Source organism: Felis catus, chromosome D1, assembly GCF_018350175.1.
Source record: "Felis catus isolate Fca126 chromosome D1, F.catus_Fca126_mat1.0, whole genome shotgun sequence".
Taxonomy (NCBI): domain Eukaryota; kingdom Metazoa; phylum Chordata; class Mammalia; order Carnivora; family Felidae; genus Felis; species Felis catus.
In genome coordinates, this window is record NC_058377.1 from 9,582,932 (window position 1) to 9,596,977 (window position 14,046).

The following is a 14,046-nucleotide window of genomic DNA, read 5'->3' on the forward strand; positions in this document are numbered from 1 at the left end:
CCAAATTTTAACACAAAAAGGAACTTGGGCCCAGTATGCAGAAGCTGGTTTGGCCAGTTCCTAGGGACACAATGTGACCCCGTGCACATCGCCACGCTGTGCCCTATGCTTCCCTACATGGATCCCTTGGCCCGCACAGCCCCCGCCCCTTGCCTGCCTGGCCTCCAGACCTTCAAGGGCTGGCTCGTGGAATCCCTCCCTGAGTCTTTCCTAATTGAGCCATTTTTTTTTCCAGCACTTTCCAAATTCCCGCAGGTATTTTAGTTATCTGGGTACACATCTTATCTGTAAACTCCTGAACAACACAGCTATCTTACTCATCTCTGTTCTCACCAACCACTACCCTCTCCCCAACCCCAGCACCCAGCCTTGTAACTGGCACAGAGCAAACGTGAAACATTTTCTGGATCAATGAATCCAGGATAATCCCAAGTTCTTCCAACTGACCACTAGGGATCCTGGCTAGTGGTTGACACAGGAACACAACGATAGAAAGAAGAAAGGAAAGAAAGAAAGAAAGAAAGAAAGAAAGAAAGAGGAAAAGAAACCCAAAATATGTCCCCATCTTCTTGGCAATCATATGGATAGATAGATAGATAGATAGATATATTACTCTGAGTTTCAAAAGAGAAAATATCCAGGTATTATGGTCAGAGGGACCCTGGATATAAGGACATCCCTCATCCAAGGTGCACCTGGCTGGCTCAGTTGGTTGAGCATTCGACTCCTGCTCAGGTCATGATCTCATGGCTCATGAGTTCGAGCCCCAAGTCAGGCTCTGTGCTGACAGCTCAGAGCCTGGAGTCTGCTTTGGATTCTGTGTCTCCCTCTCTCTCTGCCCCTCCTCCACTCACTCTCTGTCTGTCTCTGTCTCTCAAAAAAAAAAAAAAAAATACCATATTCTCACTGGACATTGCCCTGAATTTCTAGCATACGTTCCTAGTAGCACTTCTGTTCCTACATGTCTACCCAACCATCAGAAACCTCTGAATGGCATAGCAAACACTTGTTCGAAACCCCAAGTTGCTGAACTTGAGGGAGAATGGGCTTCCCCTGCCTGCAGTGCTGGCTGGGTGCTGTCTGGTCAGCGCGTGTGATCGCCCCCTCTCCCACCCGCTCCTGCCCTGGGAGGGCAGCTAAGCCTCTGTGGTCAGGACCCCAGTGAGGCCTCCGGTGATTTGCATAGAATCACACACAATGCCGGGCACAACAAAGCCACTCCACACAGCAGAGCCCGCTCAGCTGAGTTTAAGGTTTAATCTCCTTAATACAAAAGTTTCTGCTTTGCTTCGGACCAGTCTGGGATTCTTGCTCATGATGCTAAACAAATAATCACCCTTTATGCCCCTCTGGAGGCTCTGCCCTGTGCATTGTGGCCGCACAGACCCCGGTTGTTGTGGTTTACGGGCTAGGCCTGCACCTGCACTGTTGGTGTGAGATCACCAGGCTCCTAGTGGTGCTCTTTAAAGGGAGCCGAGCGCAACAGCAGGAGGCAGAGCCAGGGAGAGGGCACCAGCCGGGGGCTGCTTGAACCCCTGGGCCAGACACCGGCTCTAGGCTTCCCATACTGCATGGTCCCCTTTTCTTCCCCTTCCAGGCCAGTTTTCCAACCTACTTCGACACTTCAGCACTAGGGGTATCATATGGCTAGCCCAAGCAGAGAGCCTCCAGGATACCATTTTTCGAAGAGATGCTCAGGACCTTTAGTCTCGGCCATGTCATTCTGAGAATGAACCATGACCCCTGTCTCTTATATTGATGCAGGATTTGGAAGCTGATCATCAGAGAGGTGGCCTAGATGGGGGCACCCTTGGCTGTCTCGGTTCCCTGTTGCTGTGTAACAACCCGAAAGCTGGAAGCATAAAACATCGATCATTTTTATTATGTCTCACAGCGTTGGAGACTAGAAATTTGCTTCGGGCTCAACTAGGCGATTCTTCTGCCCTATGTGGCATCGGTGGGGGTTATTCTGCGGTATTCAGCTGGAGAAGAGGCTGATGTGGGAGTCAAATGATTCTTCATGTTCAGGTCTTAAGCCTTAGTAGGTGCAGCTGGAAGGCTTGGCTTGGCTGGGACTGGTGACCAAAGGGCCTACTCGTGGCCTCTCCAGCATGGCTGTCTCAACATAGTAAGACTCCTTACATAGCAGAACAAGCCTCCCAGATAGAATGTTCCAAACGAACTACATGGGAGCTGCAAGGCTTCAAAGGGCTTGGGCTCAGAAATCCCAGCATCTCACTCCTGCCACATCTTATTGGTCGAGCAAATTCAAGAGGAGGGATCATGCAGGCATCTTTAACGTCTCCTGGTCAGGAGCCGCCAACCCCACCAGGAACACTGTCCCGAGCACGAAGGCTGCACAGCCTCGCCTTGCAAGTAGAACTTCACGGTTACCAGGCTGCGCACCCCAGCTGCTGGCATCATTCTCACTCTTTCTCCCAGAGACTCAGGCAAACATCCCACCCCTGGCCCCAGTGCTGACCCGCGGCTTAGTCTGTCCTCCACCTGTCTTGGCTGCTGGCGGGACCGCTGGGCTTTTTTGGCTGCTGCCAGACCTAGAGCTGTCTTTTTCCGGTTTTTGTTCGCAGACGGCTTCAGACGGGAGATAAGGAAGTGTGAGTCCATTTTTGCTGAGGCAAACATGCTACCACAAGATGGGATGGCGGGGAGGGGGGGTAATGCTCCAGACCTGAAGTCCTGCCTGGCCCTTGGAGAAGAGCTCCAGCAGCAAGTCCCTGCTGAGGGAACGGCTTGTCTCTGTGTCACTGCTCTAAGGCTCTCTGGGAGTCGGAGGCGGGCCCCAGGGGTGTGAGGGGCGAGGAGAATGGGGGAAGGGGCAGTTTTCTATCTGCCGCACCACCTAGGCACTGAGTCACATCGACACCAAGCAACACCTGGTCAGACAGGCTCCAGCAGACCCATCTGGCCGGAACCAGATGCCCTTTACCCGGCTCCCGGCTGGGAACGGCAGGTGTCTCTGGCAGGTCAGTCTTTGCTCCAGGAGCAAGGGTGTAGGTCACTTAGACTAACACCACACACAGGTCTTTTTCATTTTCTTCATTAATGTGTTGCAAATGCAATTTTGAAATATTGAAGCCACACAAAAAAGAACATGGAATGCAAAAATAAACAGTCGCGCAAGCGCCCCCAACTTAAGAAATAAAACGTTACCAACACTGTTGAAGTTCTCCACGCCACAGATATTTTCAGGGGGAGAGGAGGGTCCGCGGGCTTAGGGAAACAACCATGGGCACCGCCCACCCCCCATCCCCTACTCCTGACAGAGTTTATTAAAACATCTGGATGGGTTTTAGGGGCGCCTGGGTGGCTCAGTCGGTTGAGCGTCCGACTTCAGCTCAGGTCATGATCTCGCGGTCCTCAAGTTTGAGCCCCGCGTCGGGCTCTGGGCTGATGGCTCAGAGCCTGGAGCCTGCTTCCAATTCTGTGTCTCCCTCTCTCTCTGCCCCTCCCCCGTTCATGCTCTGTCTCTGTCTCAAAAATAAATAAAACGTTAAAAAAAATTAAAAAAAAAACATCTGGATGGGTTTTAAAGAGAATGAGTGTGTAACAGTGGACCAACATATTCTTCCTTCTTTGAAACCTGGCAATAAAGAAAAAAAAAATAACTTTCCCCACCCCCCAAAAAGGGAAGGGGGAGAAGCATTGATGGAGAAGGAGGAAGGTTGGCATCAGCAATCGCTCTCTATCCAAACAAGGACCACTCTTTGGAGCCCCAGTCAAGGTAGATTTGATAAGAGTCTGCAAATAGATTATAGAGAATGTAGACCCTTCCTTCAACCCTGAGCTCAGAGACTTCCCAGGTCCCATAGTCCGAATTAGGAACTAGTTCCTTAGGGGTTCCTCAGAAATTGGCTATATGTCTCTATGTCCATCTAGCTCCCACACTTGACCATAAACTCCATGACTGTACATTAACATTTTTGATCTCCCATGAAGTTCTTGTGCAGAGTCAGGACTCTGTTATTGGCTTGAATGTATAATTAATTCTTAGGAAACCTCTGTGGTTGATGGGCAGGGGAAAGGAGACCTAACAGAAAAGAGAAGGAAAAGTGGCTGAAAAATAAGAGACTAGAGCACACCAGGCCTTGGTTTCTATTCCCATTCCTTCCTAAAAGGAACCAGGGCTCCTGGGAGAAATGGCTGATTCTGAGACTGGGGAAGGAAATGTACAAGATGAGCCCCAGGCATCTAATAGTGCCGGAAAATAAGGAAATGCTTTAAGAAAACAAAACCCACAATGATGGATTATGTCAAAGGACTCAGGAGCCAGCTGAAAGAACTCCCAATGGCTAACATTGGGTCGTTTGGAGGAAAAAAAAAAAAAAAGCTTTCAATATCCACGAGTCCATTCTGACCTAAGTAAACAATTGAATAAATAAGTAGGGGAGAAAAGGCACATCTCCCAGGAAGAAGAATTCCGTATACTTTGTGTAGATGCTCCACCATCAAGGAAGTGGAACATGGTTCTCCCATCCCCTCCAAGGAACATACTAAGGAAAGAAGAAAAATATGAACAACTTGCCAGCGGAGAAAACCTGACAAACATGCCCTCAGCCAGGTGGCCAAGGTCAACATCAACGGCGATACGTCATGGCCATGGTATGCACTCTTGATGTGAAGTGAAGTACACATCACTCCACCCCTGTGAGCGTCCTCCCTCAAATCCATAATTCCAGCCTAATTATTAGAAAAACATCTGACAAATCCCAATGGAGGGACAATCCCCAACGTACCTGATGAGTCCTCAAAACCACCAGGGTCATCAAAAAGCAAGAAAAGTCTGAGAAACAGTCACAACCGAGAGGATCCTAAGGAGACCTGACAAATATAATATGGGACACTGGAACAGAAAGGGACATTTGGCTATAAAAAACAAACAAACAAACAAACAAACAAACTAAGGAAATCTGAACAAAGTATGGACTTTAGTTAACAATAATGTATTGGTGTATTTGTTCCGACAAATACATCATATTAATGCAAGATGTTAATAATAGGGGAGACTAGGTGTGGGGTATATGAGAACTCTCTACATGTCTTTGCCATTTTTCTCTAAGTCTCAAACTGTTCTAAACATTTCAGGAAAAATCAGCATCTTCCAGGAAACAAACAAACAAACTTGGGTAAAACTGTAAAAACAGAGGGGAAAAAAATAAGAGATAGAAAGGACTTCAGAATCATGGAAGTGAAGAAGTCCCCAACCTGTCAGAACCAGTGAGGAATCAGGTAAAATCTAACTCCAGCTAGATTTAGAAAGATCTAGACCAGCTGAGGGACACTGTGGGGGGGCCTCAGAGAAGGTAGCTTTAGGAGACAGTGAACAGGGAAGTCGGAGAGTTCAGGGACACAGTACAGGAACCTGAGAGCAACAAATACAGACCAACTATCAAACAGTGTGGTCTTTAGCGATAGACAAAAACCACAAGATTTGTCATGAGTACCAAGAAGAATGGTGCATATCAAAGCTTCTTACAAACTTTGCTACTTAAAGCGTGGTGACCACCGCCTTAGCTTAGCTTATGCGAAATGCAGAATCCTGGGCCACACCCCAGATCACCTATAGTACTGAATCAATCACTCAATACCGAGAAAACACATCACCCAATTTAAGAATGGGCAAAGAACCTGAATGAACATTTCTCAAAAAGAAGACCGGTATGTGAAAGGATGCTCTACATCACTAATCATCAGGGAAATGCAAATCAAAACCACAGTGAGACATCACCTCATACCTGTTACAATGGCTGTCATCAAAAAGACAAAAGATAAGTGTTGGTGAGGATGTGGAGAAAAGCGAACCCTTGTACACTGTTGGTGAAAATGTAAATTGATATGGACATTATGGAAAACAGTATGGAGTTTCCTCAAAAAATTAAAAATAGAAATACCATAGGACCCAGCAATCCTACTTCTGGGTATTCACCCAAAGGAAATGAAGTCAGTATGTTGAAGAGACATCTACACTCCCGTGTTCATCGTAGCTTCATTCACAACAGGCAAGACCTGGAAACAACCCAAGCATCCTTCAGTGGATGATGAATGGAAAAAGAAGATGTGGTAAGTACGTGTGATGGAAGATTATTCAGTCGTGAGAAAGAAGGAAATCCTCACAATTGTAACAACATGGATGAATCTGGAAGACATTTTGCTGAGTGAAAGGAGCTAGAGAGAGGAAGATAAATAGGGTATTATCCCACTTATATATGGAATCTAAAAAAAAAAAAAAAAGTTTAACCCATGGAAGCAGAGAGTAGAAGTGTGGTTACGGGAGCAGGAAGGTGGGGGAAATAGGAAGTTTGGGCAAAATGGTAGAAAGTTGCAGCTACATAAGACAAATAAGTCTACAGAGCTAACATACAACATGACGACTACAGCTAACAATACTATATTAACTACTGCACATATGCCGAGAGAGTTGACTCCAGGTGCTCTCCTCACACACACAAAAAAGAAATTATAACTATGTGAGAAGTGAGATGTTAGTTAGCTTGATGGTAGTAATCATGTATTATTATGTAATATTAATTTCCGCCAGAATAACTAAGATACTGATGCTAATTTACACAAACGTACACACACGTACACACACACATCCTCCATCGCAGCTACGAAGAGCTACTTCTAGAAGAGGAACTTCTCGCTCCATTCAACCCACCACTGCCAACACCACCATTTCCTGCAAGATCACAGTGCCACCTTCTGGAAAGACTAGAGAGGGATGACGGAGCCGCTCAGGAGAACAGAGCAGAGGACAGAGGCGATGTGCAGGGCAGGGGGTTCTCGAGGACCTCGCAGGGAAGGGGCTTTGCCAGAAGATGCCACCCTGGGCCGTCCACCATGGCAATCACTGGCCACGTAGGGCCACTGAGCACTTGAAATGGAGCTAGTCCTAGCTGAGATACGCTGTTTAAGTATAAAGTGGTTCCAAAGACTTACTATTGAAAAAAAGAATGTAAAATTTCATATTAGGAATCGTTATACTGATTCGGTGTTGAGGTTATATTTTAACACGTTAGGTTAAATAAAATATGTTATTAAAACTAACTTCACTTGTTTCTTCTCAGTTTTATAATGTGGCTACTGGAAAACTTGAGATGACATATGTGACTTGCTTTCTATCTTTCTTGGACAGTACGGCTGTAAGCTGTGTTTTACAGAATATAGATTCCCAGGGATCTTAATGTCCTCCGCCTCAGGTACGTCTCTGAGGAGCCTCTGACCCTGCAGCTCGGTAATTCTCCTTCGGACCTCAGCTCCGCAAACGGCATCCGGTTCACGTAGGTATCAGCAGCCCCAGGAAAGAGCCTGGTACAGAGTAAGCGCGCACGAAATCCCTGCAGAACGAGCGAATAAATGTAGAAGTGAGTGAAGTGCCATCGAGGAGAGGGACAGCTTGTCTTGAATGGGTGCATCTCTTTTTAGAGACAACCAAGTCACAAAGTCATTCAGAGTAAAATTTGGTGAATTAGGTGCGACAAATCAAACCAGATACATATGTATTATTTTCAAAGCCAAAGCCTGATTACAAAGTCATGCAACAAATTTCCTTAAGGCTCTCCCGACCCAGTACTCCTCAAACTTGGAGGCAGAGGTCTTACTTACGAGCTGGGTGGCCTAGAAAGTTCCAGAGTCCCAAGTCCCTTTCTTTTGCAGCCACACCTTAGCCATTAGAACGTGCTTCTGTTACACTTTATAGCTCTCCAAGCACTTCCTCACCTGTTAGCTTGATCGATTTTCAAAGCCAAGTAGTTTTATTTATTATCGCTTTTTTCCAAGTGATAAGTTAACTGACTATCTAATTTCCGAAGGTAATTAACAACGAGGCCAGGCCTACACCTGGTTCACGGTTGTTCTCAGGGCTCACTGCCCGTTTTGCACTTTCCGGGTATTTTGTATTTGCATATTCTTTTCTTTTAAGTTGATTTAAGTTTATTTATTTATTTTGAGAGAGACAGAGAGAGCAGAGAGAGCATGAGTGGGGGAGGGGCGCAGAGAGAGGTGAGAGGGAGCACGGTTAGTGCGTAGAGCCTGTTGCAGGGCTCGAACCCTCAAAACCGTGAGATCATGACCTGAGCCGAAATCAAGTCAGATGTTTAACCGACTGAGCCGCCCAGGCTCCCCACTGTATGCATATTCTTTAAGAGCTTTTGACGGGATGTGTGAATCTGTTAAAACTTTGCATCTTATTGGCCCCAGTCTTCTTATCTGTAAAGTGAGAGGATAAAATTAAATAATCTCTAAGGTCTTTTCTGACGCTAAAATCATGTGGATCTCTGAAACTTGGCTGTACGTGCACCAAAGACAGAAGCCTGTGTCTCATTCGCCTTGCATTTTTCCTGCAGGATTTTACACAGGGAGAGTGCTTAAGTGAGGCTGACTGGCTTTGCCTCGCCCGAGGAGGAAGCCGGAACATCCTTTGTTCTCACTGAGCCCACTTCTTTTTTTCACGTTCATTTATTTAAAGAGACAGAGACAGAGCATGAGCAGGGGTGGAGCATAGAGAGAAGGAGAGAGAATCCCAAGCAGGCTCCGTGCTGTCAGCGCAGAGCCCAACACTGGGCTTGATCTCACAAACTGCGAGATGATGACCTGAGCCAAAATCGAGAGCTGGATGCTTCAACGACTGAGCTACCCATGTGCCCCTGAGCCCCGTTCTACGCACGCACATGCGCGCGCACACACACGCACACACACACACACCACCAGTTGCCCTAGGAAGGAAAAGGCCTATGGAGAAACAGATAAGAGGATATCTTATATCTGAGCTGTCTGGGCCAAAGGCGCCCAGAGGGATCCGTATCTCAGATTTCATCTTCATGAAGTATTCAGCGAGTGCTCCCCGGAGCCTCTGTGAGCGGGGTTTCTCTCTGCAGGCAGATCCCTGTGCCCAGATCTCTCTGTACCTCTCCCATCCCTATCTCGTCCTCTCCCAGTGTTGCTGTCACTGGGTCTTTGCTGTGTCCCAGCACGGGGTCTTTGTTGGTGTCTTTCTCCCTGTGCATCTTCCTCCAACCTGCATGTCTGCCTCTCTCCCTGCCACCATCGCCCCTGCCCAGGAGGTGGGGGTCCTACCCTTTGGCACCCCAGGGACATGGGCCCGCGTGGCTCTCTTCTGCTTTACCTTCCAGAGCGCCATGTGCCTCGGCAGGGAGAATCCTCAGGACTGTGGGAACCAGACGTCCAGTGCAGAAGAGGCGCACCAACCAGGGTGCCCAGAGGGTAGGGTGTGGGGCTGAATTTGCACCGAAAGACTTGGGGATATAGTTAAGGAGTGGGGAAAGAAAAACAGCTATGAGGGGAGATGTTGGCTTACAAAACACCTGGGTGGGGGGGTGGGGGTGGGCAGAAGCCCCGAGTGGGGAAAGAGAATAGTCTGGTGTTTACCTGGAGCCTCTGAGGGGAGTCACCTGCGGACCGGCAGCTCCTGGAAGGTAAGTCTTAGCGCTGACTGCCGTGCACCCATCCCTCTACAGGTAGGCTCTGCCCTGGCCCACCACCTGCCCCCTGTCCCCCTGGAACTTTCCTCTCCAGAGAAGGTCCCCACAACACCCCCCTCTGCCACCTCTGCCCTCGAGGATTCTTCAACCCCTGGCCCGGCCAAGATGCCTGTTTTCCCTGTGGTTCGGAGGCCACCCAGCCGGAGGAGGGCAAGGACACGTGTGTCTGCCTGGGGCCTGGCCGAGTGTTCCAGGTACGTTTTCTGGTGGTGGGACCCAAGGAAGCGCTGCATTTCCAGGACTGTTTTGGTCAAGTTCAGCTCCGGTGTAACCTGACCAGGGTTAGCTCACATTTCCAAGTGACGTGGGATAAGATGGCCAGGCAAAATACAGGCTGCCCACTTACACCTGAATTTCAGATAAATTAGATAATTGCTTAGCATAACGTGTCTCAAAAATTGAATGAGACATACTTCTACTAAAAATGTATTTCTTGTTTATTCGAAATTCAAATTCAATGGGGTGTGCTATATTTTTACTCACTAAATCTGGTAACCCTACTTAGAGGAAAGGGTAGAGTTGTCCTCCATCATGACCACTCCCAAATTACACACCCTGACCCAGATCTTTCCCCTCGAACTTTCCCTGTAAGCCAACAAATAACACACGTGAATCCTTCCTTTCCTGAAATTCCCAAATCTTTTTGACCCAAGTGTTAGCACCAGCTGGACCCTAACCAGCATGAGCCGGTAGCCTTCCCCTGTCACCTGACACCTCTCCAGCCCTGGTGAACCTTTAATTCCCCTCCCCCGCCTTTACCTTCTGGCCCATCTCAGGCAGTGTCACGGCCAAAGGGGTGGTTCACCACAACCAGGTAGCAACCAGCCATCCCTCCCTCCGCAACCCACAGCCCAGCGATGGGCAGTGCCCCTGCCCTCCGGGCTACCAAGATGTTGGAGAGCCAAGGGGCTGTGTCCAGCGGGAGCCTATGAACTGCAAAGACGGGGCCACCTGGAACCAGGAGGGGTTGTGTTTGACCAAGGACCAGTGGAGCCACCACTGTGCCCACGAGGTAGGAGGGGTCTATATAGCACACCCCCAGCTCTCCTGGCCCTTCGGCCGACAGTTCACATGCCCAGTCCCCTAGCCTCGGGGCTTATTCCACTCCCCCATCTATGGAAACATGGACACCTGTGCTCTATGCTCTAAAGCTGGAGAGTTGGGGGGACCCTCCCCCAGAGTGGTGTCCCTGAGAAGCTTGAGTCTCTGTGCAGGTGTGTGCCACACCAGGAGATGCCCACGGCTATGACGCAGGCCTGGGGCTCTGTCGGTGCTGGGGACAACGCTCAAGTGGAATGTGTGGTGCCCTGTGCCTAGAGGGACAGAGACACGCCCTGCAGCTCAGTTGCTCTGATGGCATCCCGCAGGTCTCCATCACTGAAGGCGCCGGGAGCCAGGTACAGTGCCCGAGGCCCAGCCCCACGCTGAGCAGAGACCCAAGGAGCCAGCGCTCGTGGCCTCTGCTTCCTCAGAAGGGGCGTGTGTGACACGCCTGTGCACAGGGTCCTGGCACCTACTCACTGAACCCCATCATAGTCACAATGTCTAGTGCCAGAGCAAAGGCCCCAGCGTTGATTTAATTTCATCCTGCAAAGCTCCTTGAAGAAGTGATTTGTTCATGAAGGAGGGGGAACTATCTCGGGAATCTTCCCGCGTGGGTGAAGGATAGCATCCAGATGAGACGTTCTCAGATCACTGGCACCGCGTCCTCCCTCCATCCCTATCAGGACGCGGACAGGGCTCGGGGGAGGCCCTGTGCTTGCCCCACCTCCCCGTGGGGCCGCCGTGTCACTCACCGGGTCTTACCGGAAAACCTGACATTAGGCCTCCTCGTTCCCAGGAATTTTACCTCATGGACAGGCCTTCCCCACCTCGTGCTGTGGGCCATCCCTGCAACTTGGACCAAAGGCAGAAGCCCGTCCCTCTGTATGTGGTCAGGATGGACGGTAAGACCACTGCACAGGGGGAGGCCACAGGCTCAGGACCGCACATGGGCGATCCTCGCCCTTTTCCGAGGCTCCCTCGGGCAGAAGCTGGAGGGTGACACCCCACGAGGTGATCCCTCGACTTTTATTTATTTATTTTTTTTCAACGTTTATTTATTTTTGGGACAGAGAGAGACAGAGCATGAACGGGGGAGGGGCAGAGAGAGAGGGAGACACAGAATCGGAAACAGGCTCCAGGCTCTGAGCCATCAGCCCAGAGCCCGATGCGGGGCTCGAACTCCCGGACCGCAAGATCGTGACCTGGCTGAAGTCGGACGCTTAACCGACTGCGCCACCCAGGCGCCCCGATCCCTCGACTTTTAGAAAGTTGAACCCAACCACGTTCGAAGCAGGAATGGACAGTTTCTGTTGTATCCATGTGCTAGGCCCTGCGCGTTGAGGGAGATCCCTGCCTTGTTCTAGGGACTGGGTTCCTGGGCCTGATCAGACCAGGTCGTGCTCTCCTGCATTCCCTCAGCCTGCTCGTCAGGGATCCTAGGCCCCCAGGACACGATGCAGGTGAGCAGCACTCCTGACACTTGTTGGGTCTCCTCTCCCGTCTCCACTGGCAAGAATCTGCCTAAACCTGACTGTTATTCTTCACGTTCTGTACCTTGCTTGCCCAGAAAATTCTGGGGAAGGACATCTGACCTCCTCTTGGTCAATGAGCCTCAACTCCACACGCCGTGGGGATCTGCCGCCCCCAGAGCCAGGCATCCGAAACCCCACCGTCTGCCTCCAGATCAATGATACGCTTGCCTTCCTGGTGACCCGTGAGCATTACCCCGAGTATGACCTGTGAGTGTCCAGAGGACACAGCCCTGCCACCACCGAAGTATTGGAGATGAGACGCTCCTATGCCCGTAGCCGCCTCCAAGAGACAACATACCGTCTCCTTTCTCTGTCCCCAGGGGCCACTTCTACAACACACTGGGGGGATTTGACTGGGGGCGTCTCCGGGCCCTCGCTGAGGAGTCCCAGCTCCAAGATCAAGAACCCTACCTCTTTCTACAGCAGTTCCAGGAGCCTGGGGTCTATGTCTTTCGTCTGAGCAGCAACAGGCATCGGAAAATGGTTTGTCTGTGATAGTTTGCCTCATTTAAGACCCTAGCCCATCCTTTCCCCCTTGCCTTAAAAAATACTGCTTCATAATCATCGCAGACAGATCCCCAAGGAAGGAGATGCCCAGGTTGTCCCTATCAAAGCTTCAGGCTCCCACAGTGCTAACAGATAATTCTGGGGGTGCCAAGCGTTCACTCCAACTTGTGACGTATAAGGAGAGCAAGATCATGAGGATGAAAACAGCCCAGGTGTCCAGACATCTCTCCCAGCCCCCTGCTTCATTTCCCCTCCTCCACTCCCCGCTCTTTCATCCTGAAGGCACATACCCCGACCCATCTACACAAGCCTGTACCCGTGTGACCTGCAGATGAGGCCACCACCGATCCAGGTGCACTGACTTGGTCACACACAGAATTTAGCATCTCATCCTGTCTGCGCAGCTCCTAAGAGGCTGTGCTGACCTTGCCCCAGAACGTGCAGACAGCTGCTAGTTGCTTCCTGTGAATTCATGTCCTGGGAAAAACTCAGATTCTGCTCCCCTGAGGTATGCACAAAGATCTGGACTATTTGGTTCGTGCTGACAGGCCCAGGGTCCCGCTCCGTCCCCTTGCCAGTCTCTGGCAGACAGTAGGACAAAGGCTGAACAGATTTCTTTCTGCCCAGTACGTCCGCACCCTTCCGCCAGGGGGCCGGTGCTTTGGAGAAGGGCCCTTCGCCTCCACGACTCCTGGGTATCTCATCCAAACTGGCATTGCCAAGATCCCCAGGCCCCCAAAGAGGTCTGACTGGCCGGAAGTCCTGGGGGAGATTGTCCTGCTCCTTGGGTTCTGCCTGCTTCTGTCGGTGAGTAAAATGGACAAGTGACCTCTGAGCCAGTGGGCAAGACTGCCTCTCCAATTCCACAGAAGTGGGTCTTCAGGTGCCCCTTTTGCGGTAGGCATTAAAATAGTTGCTAAGGTGCAAAAGTGACAAAGGCACAGCCTCAGGCCTCTAGTGATCAAAGTTCCATCAGGAGAACATAGACAAGGAAACAAGTGAATGTCAGGAAACATTAGGGCACTATAATGAAAGCGTGTCCAGGGTGCCCGGCTGCACGAAGGAAGGAGGTGACTGTCCTCCCGTGGGTCAGGATAGACTTGTCAAGAGGTGATTCCTGAAAGAGGCTTGAAACATGAGACGTGGAAGAATGCGGTCCCTGTAGGAGAAAAGGGGTTGGTGAGCTGAGGGCTGGGAGAGTAATGGGCTAGGGAGGAGGGGTAGGGAGGAGGGCGGGAGTATTATGTGTGAAGGCGCAGGGGCATGAAACAACATCCACCTGCTCAGGGAGCCAAACACGGGGGTGCAGGCACAGAGATGAGGCTGAAGCTGGGAGAGACCAGAGAGACCGCATGGTCCCATGGGCCCTGCTGGGCAGTGGGGGCTCATTAAACCTTTTGAGCAAGAGAAAAACTCTGGTGAGACTTCTATTTTTAGTCTAGCGA